Source organism: Rhipicephalus microplus, chromosome X (assembly GCF_043290135.1).
Source record: "Rhipicephalus microplus isolate Deutch F79 chromosome X, USDA_Rmic, whole genome shotgun sequence".
Lineage (NCBI taxonomy): Eukaryota > Metazoa > Arthropoda > Arachnida > Ixodida > Ixodidae > Rhipicephalus > Rhipicephalus microplus.
Genome location: NC_134710.1, coordinates 443,236,936 through 443,258,235, shown reverse-complemented (window position 1 = coordinate 443,258,235; position 21,300 = coordinate 443,236,936). Strand labels below are relative to the sequence as shown.

General features: G+C 44.5%; 1 long non-coding RNA gene across 2 annotated transcripts in view; it reads right to left on the bottom strand.

The window, feature by feature from the left end:
* The window catches only part of LOC142777484 (uncharacterized), a 28,960-nt gene extending 10,060 nt beyond the window's left edge, over window positions 1-18,900 (bottom strand). The window contains exons 1-2 of one of the 2 annotated variants that reach the window (XR_012888131.1): window positions 18,830-18,900; window positions 16,705-16,763 (exon numbers count right to left, since the gene is read on the bottom strand). This is a non-coding gene — a long non-coding RNA (uncharacterized LOC142777484). Of the gene's footprint in view, window positions 1-2,100; window positions 2,146-5,288; window positions 5,350-16,704; window positions 16,764-18,829 lie in introns of those variants that run through there. The other variant, XR_012888132.1, reaches the window with a different exon arrangement.
* Between the last annotated feature and the right edge of the window lie 2,400 nt (window positions 18,901-21,300).

Below are 21,300 nucleotides of genomic sequence, written 5' to 3'. Positions count from 1 at the left end.
TAAACTGTTCGCAGACGACTGCATTCTTTTCAAAGTCATACACTCAACGGCAGATAAACAAGTTTTAAACAGAAACATCGGTAACTTGGAAACTTGGTGTTCCGAGTGGAACATGGTAATTAATCTAGAAAAAACTGCTTACTTGTGTATCACCAACAAAATCAACAAGCTTTACTTTAAACATGATATAAAAGGGTCACAGATTACACAAGTCAAAGAATATAAATATTTGGGTGTTACAATTACCTCAAGCCTCAACTGGACAACCCATATAGTAAATACATGCTCTTCCGCACGTAAAAAACTAGGGTTTCTAAAGCATCAATTAGCTAATGCCCCCAGTTCCTTAAAGCTTAAAGCTTACAAAACAATGGTAAGGCCTTCCTTGGAGTACGCCTCCGTGGTATGGGACCCTCACACAAAAAGCAATATAAAAAAGATAGAAAAAATTCAGCGCCTGGCAGCCCGTTTTATTTACAGTAGGTATAGACGCCACGATTCCCCCTCTGCGATGTTGCAGTTGGCAAATCTTGAACCTCTTGAGGACAGACGACGAGCTGCTCGACTTAATTTACTCCGTCTAATATATTTTTCTAAACTCGAAATAAAGCCAGACAACTACATGGCAAAGGATTCTTCCAGGCCTTCCCGTCACAAACACAGCTGTAGCATCAAGCCAATTTTCGCAAGAACTAATTTATACAAACACTCTTTTTTCCCGAAATCAATCTCTGAGTGGAATTTGTTGCCCCGAAACTCTACTCTTCTTTCTTTTTCACCATGAAATGCGCCTTGTGTTTCCTGGCTTTCACAATACTTGTTTGATTTAACAAATTGTTGTGTGCCTAAGAGTGTGGTGCTTTGCTTATGGATTGTGTTGCAGTGGGTGTACTCAGCCCTCTGGAAACGAGCATAATTTGCTGGTGATTGCTATGTGTTTCTTACATTTCGTGTATACCAGTATCAATTTTGTTGTAACTTTGTTGTACCTTTATTTTACCTTTGAACTTGCTGTACCTTTCCTGCTTGGACCTTAAATGGTTCGCAGTATATGATAAATAAAAAAATAAAAAAAATAAATAGACTTCAGATTGTCGATGAAGAGCAAAGGGGCACAACTGAGATGCCATCCCCTTGTTGTGCCCCCCTCCCGCAACAGTTTTCACCCATGCAGACGAAGCAGATGCACGGACGAGGATACGACGCAAAAACCTGCAAACGCACATACTAATAGCAGGTGGCACTGCTCATTTTATATCGTGATGTCAGGGTAGAGTACGAACTGGAACTAGCTTTTAAAGGCATGCTTTATTTACAATTTCAGAGCACACTCAAGCTTACTGGTACATTTCCCAAGGCTTGGCCTATCATTTGACGAGAAAAAAAACGATAAGTGGAAAATTTCTTGTTACGTAGTAGCTTTTTAAGGGCTTGCTGGTACTCCTGGTAGCGGAAATCAAGTACTATTGATCAAGGATGAAGTACTGCCTGTTAGATGGTGCATCACCATCATATGCTCTGGATGAAGGCCATTTGCAATCCTTGGGAACAGGGGGAGGGTCAAAAGTTCCTAGGCCACACTGCCATAAGAATACAGTTGAATCTCAGTAAACGGAAACCTTTTAATGTGGAATTGCTGCTAAAATGAAAGAACTATCTCCAATTGATTTAATACTAACATTCTGCACCTTTGTTCATTTCTCAGTAAACGAAACTCCTGCTGAATTGAAGATATTCTGCCAGTTGCCACAGGTTTTGTTTAACTAGAGTCTATTGTACACAGCACAGTGACCTGGGTGCTTTTGACAGGCCGTGTACTCCCAGTTGGCCCCCTACAGCTTTGGCTGGTCACATCTTATGTATGCTGAATTTGTCCCTTCGTCAGACTGCCTAGTAGTCAAAATGCATTCAACTACAACGGACCACAAATTATACATGAAACACATAACGTGGACCCGTCAAATCCACTTCATCCTCTTCATGAAATCTAAGATATCAGCCACCCACATATGTCACACCAATGTAATATAAGAAACTAATAGGAAATCGATAGTTTATGAATATAAGTATTAATACACCTATAAATATGCTGAAACTCACCTGTTAAGCTTTCCTAGAAACCTAGGGCAGCCTGGGCATCAATATCTGAAATGACAGTGCCAATGAGCAAAATTCCGGTAGGTAAATAATGAAAACCCATTACGTAACAGACACCTGATTCAATATTATACACACATTGATTACACGCTGCCTGTATAACATCTAAAGAGTAGTAAAAAATATAGGGGTTTCGTTTGTGTTAGGCATACAGGACATGGCATCATTTGTAAAATGCATTACCCATTACTGATACGCCTACATGCAACAGACTACTGATGTCTAATGATTGCTAGTCATAATTGCCATGTTGAAAAGACAAAAAATCAATACGAAATAGGAAAAAATAGCCAAAATTCAGCCAACTTGAGCCAACAGCAGTAAAAAATAGTCAAAAAGAGGCGAACATCTGTGAAAACGACTTCCACACTATTATTTGCATGTCTAAGAAGCGTATCCGTGAAAACGTAAATATACACTGTATTCAGTGCTCACTTGAACAATCGAATATCCGATCTCTCATGTCAATGAGTGCACAGGGGCATGGGTGTGGATCGCTGTTGATTCCTCTTCCCTTGAAATCGTGTTTTAAAACTGACTTCAGCATTGAGTAATCAGCAAAACAAGACCACATACAATCGTTCTCAGCAAACAGCCATTGAAACGTTTTTTTTTCTGTATTTGTGCGTGCGAGGCCTGCTTCACCAAGAGGTTGTAAATGTGTAGTTTTCGTATTTCTTGTAATAATCAACAGTTTACCCTTACCCCTGTTTAGGCCACTGCAACCTGCCATTTTTATTCAAAGTGCAAAATTTTATTTTTGGAGCTAGAAGCACAGTTTGACTTCAGCGTTTTGTCGGCGTACTCGAACACTACAGGCTGCGACCTCACCAGATTTTGATAATTAGGCTCAAGCTGAGGGGCGAGAAAATAGCCAAAAAAGAGTCAAGTAGACCAATTTCCTTCCACCACCGGCCTAAAAGAAGGTAGCCGAATTGGCTCAAAGTAGCCAAACTTGGCAACCCTGTCTCTTCTAAAGGAGTTCTCAATGCGAACAAGCAGAATTCAGTAGAATGACATGTTTTCAAGACATTTGCAGCCATGTTTCAGGGCAAGGAACAGCACAGCTTTAGAAGTAATGAAACTGCTTCTTATGCCAGCAAGTTCTGGAAAGCTTCAGCAGTAACAAGTTGTGAAGGCATACACTCAAACCTCATTATAACGAGGGTTGTATTTTACATGAAAATAGGTTCACTATAAACAAAAACTTGTTATAAAAGTATACTCTACCACTAGATCAATTGCAAGACTGTTCACTTACTTTGTTATAACCGATACCTCATTATATTCCGGTCCTCTAAATTATGGTTTCAGTGTGATTCTACGGTCGCTGAATAAAGAAGGTGAGGCCTGTTCCGTGCCGCTGCAGCGGAGTCCCGGACTTGGTTCTCCTCACTCCCTCTCTGACGTCAACACTTCCCCTCAGGAGAAACTCTATCACACGCATTGCTACGCGCGACAGTAGGCCGTAAATAACGCATTTCCTGAGAGCACGTCACAAGTTCTCTTTTGAATCATTATTAGTACCTATTGCAACACAAATGTGAATAGTTTGCCCTAGAAGAGCCAATTTTTAGTAGAGTAGGCCTTAATACCCCCCATGAATACTGCCCGTGTGACTCACTTGAAATGAAAAAGCTCACTGATTCCGTTCATAAAGAGGCAATCGCCACCCAGTTTCCAAGAGCTGATATGCTGGCCCACCAAAAAACATCGCAAAAGCACGTACAATTCCATTGCAGTTTTTTTTAGCTTACCAACAATGCCGGCTGAGGCCCAAAGACATAGTTAAAACCAAAAGTTGGCAACACAAACAAAAAGTATTCTTACTAAAAGCATCAGACAAACTTCCATACTCAGCAGGTATCAATTACAAATCACAAAATCACTGAGAGAGTATTTAAAACCACGGGAACAAACTTACCACGCTACCAATGCAATTTCATGCATAACTACGAGCTGCACGAAAACACACAGAGGATTTGATTATTCACCACACGTGTGTATTCCACTATTCTTCAAACATATGTCGAATATTTCTCTGCATCGAAACAATGAAACCAACTCTAACTGGGAGCGTTGTTCCGGCGAAAATCTTCAAAACAGTAATTTCATGGCAGCATCACTAGAATCTTCAATATCAACTGACCGCACTACACAACTCACTTGAACTGCTCAAAGATCACAACTTCTTGGCTGAGTTCACCAAACCGTCCTCCCCTCCATCACCTTTAGTTTGAATCCTTGCCGGTTTTTCCAACATTTCAAGTAATTGCACAGTGACATGGCGACAGCCAGGGGAAGGGGCTTCGCCTCGCCGGTTTGTCTGCAAAAACGGCTGCCCCCAAAAGAGGCCCCGCTTCGATGTCTCGACTTCTCCCGATCTGTGTGGGCTGTCACATGTGTATAGAGAAAGGGCATGCCCTGTGCGCCTTTTGATGCTTGTTCTTTTGTTTCGTTGTGCGCGCCCAGGAAGGGAACAGTTGGCACAATGATCTGATGCTGTCGTCTGGAGGCGGTGGCAGCGACAGCCCTCGCATGTGGTAAAAATAAGTGCTCTGTTATGAATAATACACACCAAATTATGCTTCTTGACATTGTAGATCCCAGGGGATTATGTTGTACTTCTTCTTAGCATCTTTTGTCGTGTTCGATATGCTCAGCGGCACACAACAGCTTTGCGGCGTCACACCACTGAAAAACAAGTCTGCCACACACGCGCACACCAAGGAATCGTACTTGAGCCCAGGAACCATGAAGTACCCCCCCCCCCCTCCACACACACACACGATCATATACAAATAAAGAATGAAAAAGCAAAGAGACACACACAAATATTCACGCAATCCCACTGTAATGCAAAGTATTGTCCACTTTATTGGGTGGAGCCTCAGCGCCCTCACCAAAAAAGCGGCCGCAACTGTCAACTCGGCATAGACGCGCTCAATCATTGACCGCGACGCTACCGGCCACGCCCTCTTTTTTTCAAGCGGACGTGGTAATTATTTCCAAATTAGCAAAGCCAACTTCTTTATGTCTTATGCAAAGAGGCTACTTACATATGTCACCATTACAGTAAGCGATCTATTTGTGATCTACCTATAGGGATCTACCATAACTTTGCCACTCACCAGCATCAGATACACCAAAGCGTTCCTTCAGGTATGTGCTTGAACGCATCAAAGGTGCCGCCTATGAAGCACAAAGTGAATGTGAAATTATGCCACAAGTCTATCCAATATCACTGAAAATACACCCATTATTTTGCCCTTAGCACAATGCAAAAGAGATGAGCTTTTCTCAATGTTGAATTTCAATGTTACATTTAGAAAGGAAGCTACAAAGAAACTACATGCTGACGCTGCATAATTCAAAGATTTAAATTATTTTTTAAATGCATGCGCTATTGAGCAACTGTTTCTGACTGCCATATCATGTTACAGCAAATCTGGTCGCTAACAGTAATGTTGGATGTCATGTAAGTGTTTGAGTCAAAATTATGCTATGTCCCCAACTGCAAACATCATTACATGCATCACTTTGCCATAAATTTTGCATTACAATCCACCAGTAGGGTACTCACGCTGATATATCCATTATTCAGAAAAGCAGTCAGCCAGCTATTTCATAGAAGTAACAAGAACATAAATTGACCTGGCTTCCCTTATTACCACTTATCCAAGCATTTTTATGGCTGCGACCAGCTTCAAACAGCTGATGATACAGCACAACAGGAGAGGGGATAAAAGGCAAGATGTAGACGTGTGCTGTACCCCACCATACTTGTCCACCCTTTCTCTGCTATGCTAATCTCCCCAGAATACCACACAGCCAGATCACTCGCACTATTTCCATTATTTGGCCCAGCTAGTACATGCTTGCTCTCCACTACTAAACAATGCTGTTCCCCAAGCGTTCTTACGCATCCTTTATCGTGGTGAATGAATAAACTCTGAGCAAAAACAAAAACACACAACTGCAAACCAGACAACACACCTGCATGAATAGTTGTCAGCAAGCTTAACACGAATACTCAAAGTACATGAGGATAATTATAGCACGAGAATAGATCGACGACAAAGAGACAAGAAGGACACTAAGGACACGAGTGTTAACTTCCAACTGAGTTTATTGTGCATATGTTTTCATGCTCTGGGCAATGAACTCTTTGGAAGTTAGTGCTCGTGTCCTTCATGTCCTTCTTATGTTTTCGCGCTCTGCGCAATAAGCTCAGTTGGAAGTTAGCGCTCGTGTCATTTTTGTCTCTTTGCCGTCGTTCTGTTTTCGCGCTATGAGTACCGTCATACCATACGAACTAGCCCAAGCTACCACACTCCAAATACAGTACAGACCGCTCATAACGTAGGTAGCGGGAGTCGCTAATATCCGCACTGTAAGCGGTACCACATTGAGCAAGCAGCCTCGCGTGTCAGAGGATTGAAGCATGCAATGCATGGTGCTTATGTTTTAAATTTTTGAATGTTAAAAAAATTGTGGTGTCTAAAGACACACGTTGCCAATGAAATGAACACGAAAAGGGGGGGAGGGAGTTAAACAAGAGAAAGTACCATCGCGAAAATTCGCCGATTGCTTCTCAAACCACCTCGATTATGCGCAGTACACATAATGCGGAATCACGTCCGGAACTTCATGCTTTGAAAGATGCCAATCATTCCATTTTACATGCGTGCTCCAGATTTTAAAACGTCACAATCGAGTCGCGAACGTCCTTACGAGCACTACACGTGCCACCCTCGTTTTTATTATATCTATCCTTTCCTGTCAAGTACAGTCATTGCAAAGAGTTTCATAGATTACGTACCAAACCATGACTTAGATTGCATGTGGCCACTACGGAAACACAACCAACGCCGATTGGGCCTAGCCTGCCATTTGGTATGTTGTCGTGGGAAGTTTATCCAAGAATTGAAGATCTGACATTGAAAAGACGACATTCAAGCACTGAAGCGAGAAAAGCGTGCGTGATATGACGTTTGCCGCCGGCAGATCAAAAATGACACAAACCCGCCAAGATTACAAAAAACAGCCCATTGGAATCAAAGGCAAAAGTATGTGTCATTAGGCTGTAAAATGTTTTAAATTTGCGTACGAGGCAGCAAACGTAATATCTGTAGCAAGCAAGATTACAACGAGCCATTTCCCGACTTAAACTATCAAGCGCAGTTGATAGGGACGGCATCGCACTTGCCATGTCGAGCTGCATGCGGCCGGAGCCATGCTAGCAATATAGCTTATCTGTCGCCGAGGAACCCACCTTCCTCCCCAAGCCCGCACAGCGTGCCAAGGCATTTTTTCCTTTTCTTTTTCTTCCCTCTGACCTTTGTTCGTTTACTTCATGGTCCCCTCCTCCAAAACAACCTCGTCGCTCGCTCTCCAGCGGTGCATCGAGAGCCCCTCCTTTCTGAAGCGCGCTCGTTACCGCGATTGTCACAAAGATTTTCCGGCAACCGCATTATAATCGGCATCTCATCTTGGAGGACTGCCCAATAGTATGCAGATACATTAGGTTCTATGGGAGGGTGAATGGAAGTTGAAAAAGACCGCATCGTAGTCAGTTCTCCCCTATAAATTGTTACGTAAAAAGTGGTGTAAACTGTAGTTTGATTGATGCTAGTTCCGCATAGCTTTGGGTTCTCTTGCTGAGATGTTACCCATGCATGCCGACATACTATCCAAGCATACCGAGGCGTCAACTTGGCCACAGCACCAAGCACTTCGCAGCTGGCATCAGTCAAGGTAGTCCAGGTCACGCGATGAAGCGTTCGTGTTAAAATAACATTGACATCAAATTTGCTCATGTCAAAATTTTTGCGTCAACAAGTAGCTATCAACCCCCTAGTAGCGATTCGCGACGTAAAATGTATCTGAGTGACGAATGAGTATCTGTAATATTGATTAACACATTCGCTATCGAACGTTGTTCAAAATGGGTAGAAAGCCTGCCGAATTGCACTGCTGGCAGCGCTACCTCGCGGCCACTGCACAGATGATGCCGCTTTCACAAAAAATGGTGACGTCACACTAGCGTTTCGTCTGCTAGGAACGCATGTACAGTCAGTCCAGCTGTGTCTCTCGAAGGCGTAGACATGCCTCTGTTGCCAACATCGTCGTCCTCGCCGTAGCCGCGGTGAACAGTAGCAAGTGACAATGACAGTGATCTAGAATTGGGTATCGCCGCGATTTGCGACGACCCTTGCTTGACAAGCTCCGCGTTAAATGCAATGCATTTATTAGTCCCGGCCGTACTGTTCGAGCTAAGCAACACCAACTATGCACATCATGTCGCGGACGTGTGGCGAGTGATTTCATTCTTTCAGCTTCAGCAGGGCACACGGTAGAAATAGTCCCGGCCTCGAGAAGAGGCCTCCTACTGCCAGTGAAACCCTACTGGTTCGCCAACACGATTTAGCCTGTAGCAGCTCGACGCAAAGTGAAGTGAGCGAATGCGGCTGTTTTTTTTAGTCATTCAGTCGCTCCATCCACCGGTGCGTACGAAGTCGACCCACTGGCTGCGTTGAGGTTCGTGGCTGGGAAAGGCATGAAACGCCACGCAATTCCCGCTTTTTCTGCGCTTCGACATGCAAGTTTACACTACGCAGTGGTTCCCCAACATTCTGGCACGTATTGTTGTTCTGAATGACCGTACTCACATGCAGTAGAGCAAAGCCGATGCAGTGGAGCACAGTCGATGCGACACGATGATTGGCACGCAAGCTTCAACCCAGCAAGGAGAGCCACTACTGAGAGCATGGCTGGGATTTGGCTCCAAACGCACTCACAGATCATCGACGCCATCGTTACTAGCGTATTGTCACTCAGAATGGTATTTGCGGAATGTATCACACCAAACAGATAGCACTAGTGTAGATGATGATGATGATGATGGTAGATTTTAGTGGCGCAAGGGCAACTCAGGCTAAAGAACGCCAAACACAGGGTTTTTCATTGGTTCAATTATAGAAAAAAATCTCGGGGTGGCAAGAATAAAAGAGTGGGGCATATGGTTTAAACTTAAGTGTAATGACTATGCGTGATGAGTTTAAAACGGTCTAAACCTGTGGGTTTTAAAAAGTCACGCAGTGGTGGCAGTGGTCCTTGTCAGGACAAGGAGTGCGTGCTGCATGACATTTCGTAAAGAAGTCTCAGCGGTCCTCTCAGGATCGAGAGAGGGCTGAGATTAGTGAGAATATGTAATTAAGTGCAGGAATCCAACATAGGCTAAGAACTTTAAAACTAGTTTTATGGGAAACATGGGATCGTCCCCAAGAAAAAATAAAGGGTGAGGCGGTATGAGGCATTTGTATAGCTTTGGGAAGTGATGCAGTCTTTGTGGTTCAAGCTATGGGCACATAATTAAAACGTGAAGGACAGATAGTACATCACCACATTTTCCATAACACGGTGCAGGAGAGTTGCTTAAAAGGTGTGTGGGTGTTGCATGTGTATGATCGATCCTGAGTCTGCACAGTGCAACCTCTTGATGCTTGTTACGTTTTTCAGGAGCATATCTACCTATTCTTGGCTTTACTGTGTGCAATTTATTTTTAATTGCTACGTTCCATTTGTTTTGCCATTGCTTATGCATTCGGTTTCTGGTTGGCGGCCTCAAGTCCTCATATGGGATGACGACTACGTCTACTGTTGGACGGAGTGCAGCGGACTTCGCAAGTTGGTCCGCTGCCTCATTGCCAGCTATGTTGCGGTGTCCTGGAATTCAGCATAGCTTGATTTTAAGCTTGGATCTGTAGGCTGACACGAGGCAGTTTAGAAGAGTATTAGTCACTGAATTTTTATGTGTCTTTGCAGAAGACAACGCAGCCACTGCACTGAGGGAATCTGTGTATATGATGGAGGCTGGTTCTTCTTTAAGTTGTGCCTTATAGCTAATAGTATGCCATAGCACTCAGCAGTAAATATGCTGGTATGTTCATTCATTGTTGCAGATTCAGAGTACGCTAGGCCGTATGCAGCACATGCGATGACCGAGGACTTGGAAGCATCAGTGTAGTACTCAGCACACCTGTATTTTGCCTGCAAGTACATAAAATGCTGATTGATTGCGACTGGGAGGCCATGCTTTCCTACCTCTAGGAATGACAAGTCGCAATTGATAGCTCGCCTTTCCCATGGTGCCACAGTGTCCTTGTGGGAACTTAGTTGAAGATTAGAGACCGGTATATTAAGATTTTCAAAGTGTGAGGCCACTCTGATGGGATATGTTGGGGTAGCTGATGGTCGCCTCAAGAACAGGTGGGCGTTTGCTGTATCCTGCAATAGCTTGCGAGATGGGTGGTCGACATGAGAGAGCACCTTGGTTGCATACTTGATGCTTGTGAACTGCCGTCGTCGTTCTAATGACCACCGATCTGTGTCAACATACAGGCTGGCTATTGGGCTGGTTCGGAAAGTGCCACTAGCCAGACGAAGCCCATGGTGATGCACTGGGTCGAGCATCTTAAGTGCGGATCTCGATGCTGATTCGTACACAACCTAGCCATAATCAATACGTGAGAGCACTACACTACTGAGAAGGTTCAATAGACAGTCACGATCTGTACCCCGTGACTGATGCGAGAGAATCTTGAGCAAGTTCAAGGCTTTCAAGCATTTCAGTCGCAGGTGCTTGATGTGTGGGACAAAGCTGAGCTTTTCATCCATCACAACACCTAGCAATTTATGATCCTTCTTAGTAGCAATAGTGTGTCCGTTCATTGAAATGTTGAGGGACGGGCTTATGCCACGTAGTTTTGAAAAGAGTAGGCAGACAGTCTTGTCACAGTTAAACTTAAAGCCATTTTTGTCTGCCCAGCTTGAGAGCTTATTTACTGCCAACTGAATCTGACGTTCGCAGATGGCTAGGTGCACGATTTAAAGCTGATCTGATTGTCATCCACATATACAGAGTAGGAAATTGTTTTAGGCAGTATAGTGTTTATGGAGTTCATTTCTACGATGAATAGTGTGCAACTAAGTACGCCACCTTGGGGGACACCATTTTCCTACGTAAACCACCTTGAAAGGACATTTCCAACACGAACCACGAATGTACGTTCAGAGAGGTAGCTTTGAGTTGTATTCAGCATGTTCCCTGACACTCCAAGAGATTGCAAGTCACGGAGAATGCCATAACGCCATGTCGTGTCATAAGCCTTCTCCAAGTCGAAAAATACAGAAAGGCAGTGTTGTTTGTGAATGAAGGCATCCATGACGTAGGATTCGAATGCTACGAGTTGGTCAGCTGTCGACCGAATTGATCTGAATTCAGCTTGACGACGGTCAAGGAGGCCATTATATTCAAGGTAATACATGAGGCGGTAGTTTACCATTTTTTCAAATACCTTGCACAAGCAGCTAGTCAGGGCGATAGACCTATAACTAGCGACAAGTGTGGCTTCTTTTCCTTGTTTGAGGATGGGTATTATAACTGCCTCTTTCCAGGCCTTGGGTAGACGCCCGGAGCACCATATGCTGTTGAACAGTAAGAGAGTGACATCAAGGGTGTGTTCGTGTGAGTGTTTCAGCGTGCCATATGTAATCTTGTCTTGGCCTGCGGCTGAGTTGCCACATTTCGCCAGCACTGCCTTCAATTTGTCGATGGTAAACAGAGTATTGTAGCCTCCAGCAGATGGCCTTCTATCGCGGATAGGCTTACGTTCCTCAGCAAGCTTGTGTCGTTTAAAGGAGACTGTATAATGTGCTGAGCTGAAGATATACTCAAAGTGTTGGCCTATGGCATCTGCCTGGTGTTCTAGCGTATTACCAGCAGTACTGCCGAGAGGGACCGGATGAGTGTTGTGCCCTTGAAGTGCTCTTACTCTGTTGTACACCCTATGCGTATCAGTGTAGGAGTTAAATGACAAGAGAAAGGACTGCCAGCTCTGCCTCTTTGATTCTCGTCGGATACGCCTACCATTTGCTTTTGCACGCTTGAAATTCATCAGGTTGTCAGTTGTCGGGTACCTGCGAAATTTCGACCAAGCTTTGTTTTGGTTCTCGCGAGCTTTTTTGCACTCCGCATTCCACCAGGGTCGTCGTTTGTTTCGCGTCTTGTCAGATGTCTGTGGGATCGATCGCTCTGTGGCCTGTATGATAAGAAGTACGACCAACGCTTCACAGTCTTCAATGTCTAGGTTTTCAATTGAAGAACGCGACAGTTCTGTAAGCTCTCGGAATTTTGTCCAGTCAGCATCTTGTTCTCTAAACCTGAATACACTTGTAGTCGTCTTACTTGTACTTCCTGTGTGTTTTAGGCAGACAGGAAAATAATCACTTTCATAGAGGTTATGAATAACAGGCCAAGCTGTGGTTGCCATGAATGAAGGGGAGCCGATAGCAAGATCTCTATGGCTGTGTATGAGTTCCACGCTGCGTTAAAATACGTTGGTTTTTTTTTGTTAAATATACAGGAGCAGGAGTACAAGAGGAAGTTTTCGATTAAGGAGCCTTGAGAATCTGTTCTTCTGCATCCCCATAGGGGGTTGTGCGCATTAAAATCTCCAATCAAGAGGAATGAATGCGGGAGCTGGTCAACTAGAGTTTCAAACTCTTTAGTAGACAAGTGGTAGTCTGGAGGGATATATAATGAGCACACAGTTGTCATTCGTCCAAAGATAAGGGTTCGTCTTGCCACTGCCTCTAAGCCGGTAACCAGAGTGAAGTTTTGGGACGGGAGTGCTTTCTGCACCACAATAGCGACACCGCCGGATGAATGGGCAGTTGCCTGTCCTTTCGGTATACCGGATATCTTCTTAGAAAGTTAGTGTGTGTTGAGTTTAAGTGTATCTCCTGCAGGCAAAGTATGTTAGGTTGGTGCTGCACAAGTATTTCATAAATGTCATCCAGGTTCTTCAGTAGACCTCGGCAGTTCCAGTAGATGATACTCTCGGCAGCCATTTTAAAGAAGGAAGAAAGGTAGGAGGGTTATTCAGACTTCGCCGCGTTTGTCAGGCGCCTGGACTAGAGGGTGTTTTTTCCCCCTGAGGCATTTTGTTGGGCTCCGCTTCACTAGCATGGATTCCGTGAGCATCGGAGATGCTGAGGACGCCGGTGTTACATCTATTGCCTCATGTGAGCACTCGGAGGCTGACGGAGGTTTCTCAAGAGGGACAGGTGCCCTCTCAGTTGTCTGCGTCGTCCCCGAGATCTCACAGAGGTTGACCTGCGGGGTTTGGATTGCCTGTTTTGTCTCTGAGGTCTGATGGAGGTGGACCTGCGAGACTTCGAACGTTGGTGCAGCCTGTGGCTGCTTGGTGGGGGGCCGAATTGTGCACGCATCAGCAAAGCTATACTGCGTGCCCACAGTTGCTAGATGCCGCCCGGCCCCCCTGCGCGCTGCGTCAGCGTACATTCTTCTGGAGAAGAGCGACACCTTCTTCCGGGCTTCAGAGTATGTGATGTTTTTCCATTACTTTTATCTAGATAATTTCCTTTTCCTTTTCGAAAATTTCACATGTCCGCGAGTACACTGCGTGCGGCCCGTGACAGTTGGGGCACTCTGTTTGCGTGGAAGTACAGCTCTCCGTTGGGTGCTCATGATCACCACATTTTGCACATGTTTGTTTTCCGCGACAGGTATTCGACCCATGTCCATATTTCTGGCATTTGTAGCACCTTCTAGGGTTGGGTATGTAGGGGCGAACTTTGCAGTAAAGGAACGCAGCTTTCCCAGATTATGGCGGGATGGAGCAGTTGAATGTTAGTACTATATGAGGCGTCACCACTTCTTCATTGTTTCGCCTGATGGTTACCCGACGGACGGCGACTACGCCTTGCTCTCGAAAGCCTTCAAGGATGTCAGCTTCAGTTTCTAACACCAGATCACTTTGTGAAATGACGCCCTGAACAGTGTTAAGGCTGCGATGGGGAGTGATAGACACGTGGGCGAACTGCTTCTGTTTAAGGAGAGTGTTTGCATGCTGTTTCTCTCTTACTTCAACAAGAAGATCACCAGATGACAGTTTCTTTGCGTCGTACTTTTTGCCTATTAGGTTAGCAAGGATTTTAGCTATCAGGAAAACCGACAGTCCTGCAACAGAGACGTTATCTTCCAAAGAGTGTATGACTAGAAAGCGCGGGAAGTGGTCACAATCGCTTCCGGTTCGTTTGGAGCTTTACTCGATGCCGTTCCTTTTCAGGGACCGATCATTGAGAAGGGGGAAAGATTTCGCCATGTGGTGCATTTCATGTTCGGCGGCGATGGTGACCACCCACCAACGAGCCCAACAGGGGGACGCTACAAGGTAGAACACTTGAACGCGCCAGTCATACATCGCTGCTATAACCAGATATAACTACCCAACGTTGGGTAACTACACAAGGTTAACCCTTGCCGCCAGAAAATTTGGAAGTAAACAGAAGAGAGTAGAAGACAGGACAGATAAATAGTAAGAGATAAAGACGAAGATGTAGGGAGAGAGAGATAGGAAAAGGCGACTGCGGATTTTCCCTGGGTGAGTCAGCCCAGGGGTGCCGTCTACGTGAAGCCGGGGCCAAAGGGGTGTGTTGCCTCTGCCGGGGGGGCCTTAAAGGTCCAATCACCCAGCGTCAGCTCAACCCCCAGGATCCCCTTTTTCTCGGAAACGGCAAAGCCACGCACGGCTAGGCATGGGAGGGAGTCAAAGCTCCCCCGTTAGCTCGGGTCCGTGGTGTCGCTACACACCAAACGCCTACTTGCGCAGGCGCCCCTGCGGGGAGCACTAGTGTAGATGTTGCAGGGAAGTCTATTTTTCGTTTTTTCTCCTTAGCTTTTCTAGCCTGTGTGACGTCAAACTAAAATAGCTTGATGTGACAGACACCATTCAAATTTGGCCAAGAAGACCTATGCATACCATGTGATCGAATGATGGGCACATCTCGATTCTTGAAATTGGATGATTGGATGTCAGTGCTCCTTCAAGCTTGCTGATAACTGTATTTGAGTTGGTCATACTTCCACGGTGCTTTTTTGGTGCAAAACTACAGCATAAGACAGATGACAGGTGAAGGTGCTGTCATCTTATCTGTCTTGTGTAGACGTGGAACCCTAAAGATATCACTATGAAATAACACTAATTTGCCCACCAACCCCTTGTGGTGCTTAAAGTTCTTCTGTCGTCCTGCAAAGCCAGCTGGATTAACTTGAATGAACTTCAGTCTTAGGCCAAGATGTAAACTCATGGTGGTAGCCAGCCACTTTATGCCAGGTAGTTGGAGGCCTGTGCCTAGAGCCCAGCCACTATTACAAGGCATCACTGATCCTATCGACTCCTTGACTATCGAAAAATGGCATGCACCTCATTGTTTTTTCTTTTTATTTATTTTGCTCCAAATACATGCTAGGTGTACTTATACCATCATGCTTGCCCACACAATGGGATCAAAATTATGATATCGAAATTGAGAACTTTGAGGTACGTGAAAAAAACTTTTTTAAGTAAGTCGTGTATCCATGAGGACACAGACCGCGATGATAATTATCTCTGTCAGCTGTCAAATAAACTAAGATTAAATGATGAACTTAGTAAAAAATGCAATTAGCAGGCCTGCCTGTACTGAAAAGTTGAAAACAGCTATGTTTCTAAACAGTTTACCTTGAGAGAATTCTTCTAGCATGTCCATGGTGACAGATCTCTGGCTGCTGGCTCACATGATTTCGCAATCAAGAAAGTGATGATCGGCACAAAGCTCCTCCCAAATGCCCCACAGCAGTTTCGTCCACCATTTAACCTGACGAGTCGAAGGCATAGTAAAAGAAGACAGCAGTTAACCTTCTACTACTGGCTGGCAATGTCAAGGAATGACTGCATGTCACATTAGGGAGGAATCGTGCCTGGACACTCACTGTCTTGCATGCCTAATCATGCAAACTCCTATTAAAATTTATAACCAGATATCTTGGAGCACAGACATGCATGCTAAAAAATCCAAAACTGTGTGGAAACATAATGGCCCCTGACTTTAAATTACAAACATGCCCACTAGATGCAATTACTAAAAAGTTCACCACTCAATGTTAGTTCATTGGGCCTACAGGAATGACAATTATATCACTCCATATGCCCCTAACCATGCAACTTATTAACAGAGATTGTTTTCAATTACTTTTCAGTGGCTAATTTTGAGAAAACCATACATTTTCTTTTGATCACTTTCTATGTCCTACAAAAATATAATATGCAAAGCAAAACCACAGAGATGAGTTTTATTAGCAATAATAAACACAATCTCAATTTTGAACCTCAGACTGCTGTAAATGAAACATTTTCATAAAGTGTATTTAATACGATTAAGCATTTATAGAGCAACACTACACTTGCTTTTCTCCTATTCAACTGCACATTTTGCTGTACGATTGGGGCTTTTTGGCGATAGTATCTAGTGATATACAGTAAAATAAATAACACTATTTACACAGTTTCAAACAGCATAGGAGTCAAAATGTGCATCACGATGGCATGAACATTTTATAGATGTTATGAGAAAAATTTACTGCAACCTTATTTTATAAAACTACGCAATCATTAAAGAACTAACAAAAACACAAGTGACCTCCATCACGGCCTGTTCAGCAGCTGGCGACCTTGCCGATGTACCGAGAAGGCTGAAATCTGAAAATGCATGAAAAAAAAAGATGCACTCAAATTTCTATTGAAATTGCACTTTAGTGTCTCCTTAGAACATCCGACCTCCGAGGAATTCCTCGAGCAGCCACACCCAATCCAACACAGTGAATAACTGACTAGGTGTATGTCTAAGCCGATACTAGCCAGTGCCTAAATAACCTAAAATCAGTTCTCAAGAGAGTTGTTTAAAAAAGAAAGTCTAGCAGCCCAGTGGCAAGCATTGACAGCATAACCTTCCGCTACACAGAACAGTATGAACAGTACACAGAACAGTGCACAGGTTCCCCATTCACACTTTGTAAAAAGAACTAGTTTAACACCACACACATTTAATTTTTGACACGAAAAGAGAATGTGTTGCTGTTCTGTTTCTTTTTTTTTCTTTCAAGCCATTCAGTTCAGACTTCGCAACACTAACTATTCCCGCGCCATTCCCTTTTTGCAATGAAGCAAAGTTTGCATTAATTCATTCATTACTTTCTAAATGAGCCCACAAAAAGTCCTAGGCCAGGGTAAGAATTCTTAAATCCTAATTTAGAAGGCCCCTCATAGCCCCCTTGACTAGGCAAGCAATCTGGAGTAACCCCACGTGTTTTTTTATATATACATAAATGATTATGCTTGTTTGAAAGATAAATAAATAAAAAGCCTTTATTGCAGACTATAATCACGGTGCTTTTTGTAAGCTGACTATTAAAGTAAGGGCACTGCCAAGGAGCCTTAGAAACCAGTGGTCACAAATACCATGTCATGTTTTTTTAATGCAAAGCAGCACTTTATCTGAAATGCTCAATAGTGTTAGCCACCAGCAATAGTGACCGATGCCAATGCAGTAAATGCTTCTTTTTTTTAAGGGAAATTTTATATGTTCCTCTGACTTTCTATGCACATCTCACACCTTCTAAGCCCACTCTCCTTTTGATGTAGCATTGTCTATCAATGCCTTTCTAAGAAAAATTACACAATGTTGCTAAAACCATGTTTGCTAGGTGCTTATCCTAAACCTTAAATCCTAAATTTTTAGCACTGTGAGCACGCCACGAGTACACTAAACGCATATATAAATGAATGAAGCAAGTTTTTTTTTCAAAGAAGGGCTGACACAATTTTACTTCTAATTTTTTCTGTCGGAATAAGTAGATAATGACACTTTACATGGCAGAAAAACTTGCTTTCTTGAGCACATGACGGTCAATTACCTGGAGGTTGTTTTACAGCACCCAGTCTCAATTTGTTTCAAAGCAGGGCCCAGAATAGTTTTCATATAGTGGCCATCCGTGCACAAAAAACCCCGTTCACATGATCCCCTCTGACTAATTTTCAACTAAGGTAGACTGGGTGCCGCTATTTCTTCAAAGATGTTGTAAATATGCGTGACCCTTTAAAAATGCGCTGCTGAGGCAAAGAGTTCCAAGCTTGCATACTCCTGTAAAACTCCATAAAGAAGGTACCCCATCTTTGAATTGTAAAGATCTGCTATAAGAGAGTGCTGGCAAGGATCGCGGCAGCCAGCGCAGACTACTAATGCTGGTGGCTGTTTATATTAAAACTAAGTTTCTGTCACTGTCGAGAGATGGGGCGCTTCGCGTGCTTTTGGATGACATGAATAGCGAGTTTCATTTTAAATCTGTTCTAATCTTTATAGCCGTTGATATTTTGTAGGTCATTCATGTGTGTCTACACAAATCTGTTCTGCAAATAATCTTGTCTTCGAAATTTTGTGTCAGTACTCCTTTGAGTGTTTGTTAACAGCAAAATTCTTATTAGACCTTCTCCACAAGTTATTTCACCTTCAGAATTTTGGGCCAGTACTCTCTATTAACATTAAGATTCTCACCCGATAATATTTTTGTTGACTCCTCAAAGGACAAGTATTACATCAAATATATGACCCTGTCAAACTTATTAGCAATTAATCATTTTCTTGTCCGCCTATGTATTCCATGCATGCTTATCAATATTGTGAAAATTCCAAGATGTGCCTTGGTATAAATGAGGGAAAGAGGGCGACGAACAAATCAAGGAGATGAAAGCAAAAAGCGCATTCCTACCTAGACAATCATTGCTGGCTAAGATGCCCAGAGATGAGTCGTTGGCACGGGTTTTGCGAAAGAGGTTCGTGGCAATGTTGGTGCATGCTGGGCGTGAGTGGCGAATCCCACAATACAGCAATGACAGCAGGGGAAGGCAGTTTCAGGGACGAAAACTAGCGAAGTACAGGTTGCCAGAGTTAGCTTAGAAGCTTCCAACTTGCGAAACACATGTAGGGCCAGTCGGTGCTTTGACATTTTGACAGAATGACGCAAAGAAACCAAATGAATTTTGGCGGTGTAAGCACACCTGCCTAAGGTTCACCTTCTAGCTGAAAGAAAGAATATCCAAGTACCAAACTAATGTGCCTGCATTATCCCTTTAAACTAGTGCATAGTAAAACCTAGATAGATAGACATGTGGGGTTTAACGTCCCAAAACCACCATATGATTATGAGAGACTCCGTAGTGGAGGGCTCCAAAAACTTCGTCCACCTGGGGTTCTTTAATGTGCACCCAAGTCTGAGCACACGGGCCTGCAACATTTCCGCCTCCATCGGAAATGCAGCCGCCACTGTATAGTAAAACCTGATGCTGTCATTTGGCACAGGACATGAGTATTACCACCCCTGTAACACTTTGCACACAAAGAATAAGGCTCACTTAAAATTTTGCAAACACACAAAAGTGCAGCGACTATTGCCCTTGATGCTCTATGAAACTTTTAATAAACATGAGGTTGGCTTGTAAGCATAAAAATCGGCCATGACAGAAGTTAACTACATGCAGTCTTATTATATTTCTATAACCTCACAATATTCTACTTCTTCTCCTTCTCCTGAATTCTTTTCTATTCCATTTCCTTTCTGATACCCGCTTTTTAGGCGTGAACCTCAAGTTTAGATGGTTGTATGAAATGATTCTTCAATTTGCAGTGATGCAATTGACCAAAGCCATAGTAGTGTAGCTTCCAGAGCAGCTAGAACCTCACATTGAGGCAGCAATTCCACCTTTTGAAGCAGTTATCAGTCTAACATTTCCAAACGTTAATATTGCCACGTTCCATTTCACAAGTTTTTGTTATCGTTCCGAAACACCACACGATTCTCGGTGCAAACCGCGCCTGCAGGTTTCAAGAAGGTTCCGGACTGTAGTAGATCATTTCTAGAAGATCACGCCCACTGTGCGAACGGTACAGATTGTTCTGGAACCTACGCCACCACCAGCGATAATGCTAGAACATTCCACGGCAAGGGTATAAATGCCGATGCGCTTCGCCGCTTGTCAGTTGTTGATCGAAGGCCGACGCTGCGTTCGCTGCTATCAGTCCGAGACTGCTATCTGTGCAAGACTGCTGCTGTAATTAGACTTTCAGTTTACCGGGCACAGGTTCGCCAAATAAACAGTTAAATCCTAACACGAAGTCTCCTGTCTTCGGCCACGTCACGACCCCGTGACATCTGGTGGAGGTGCTGCTTCGTTCATGTACCGGACGCCCCCGTCAAGCCGTGAACCCAGCCCCCTTCGCGGAGAAGACACCGACGCCAACCAAGAGCAGCGAACGAGCCGCCGACAGCAAGGTCTCCCACCGGAGTACGGCCTGCTACAAGACAAGGCGCGGAAGACCAAGACTATGACCTCGACTGCAGCGACAATGACAACCGGAGCGTCCCAGCCCGCGATCGTCATTCATCAACCCAGGGAACCACCAACGTTCCATGGCTCATCGTTTGAAGACCCGGAAACCTGGCTAGAAACATACGACCGCGTGGCCGCCCTCAACCACTGGGACAACGAAGAAAAGCTCCGTCGTGTGTACTTCTACCTGGAAGACACCGCAAGGACCTGGCTAGAGAATCGGGAGTCCATGCTCCGAACGTGGGATGTCTTCTGCGGCGCATTTCTTCAAACGTTCGCAAGCGTCGCTCGCAAAGAGAGGGCCGCTGCTCTGCTCGAGACCTGGGTTCAGCTACCAAACGAAAAGGTTGGAATTTTCACAGAGGAGATGACCCGCCTATTCCGTCACGCTGACCCAGACATGCCTGAGGAAAAGAAAGTTCGTTTCCTCATGCGAGGGGTCAAACAGGAGCTCTTCGAGGGACTAATGAGGAATCCACCGAACACCATCCAAGAATTTGTATCCGAGGCGACCACCATCAAAAAAACGCTGGACATGTGCACCAGACAGTATAATCGTCGCCTGACTCCAGAATGCGCTGCTGCTCAAGCCAGTCACTCCGACGACCTGCGTGAAACGATCCGAGCGATCGTGCGGGAAGAGCTGCGCAAACTGTTGCCTTCAGCGCAGCCTCAAGTGGATTCGATCGCCGACATTGTGCGAGAAGAAGTCCGGCAATCGCTTCGGATTCCCGAAACACCGCCGCCCGAGCCAGAAACTATGAGCTACGCCGCTGCAGTGCGCCACAACGCTCCTTCCCGTCCACGCCAAAACGCCGCCCCGTCACACTTCCGTCGCCAGACGCCACCGCCG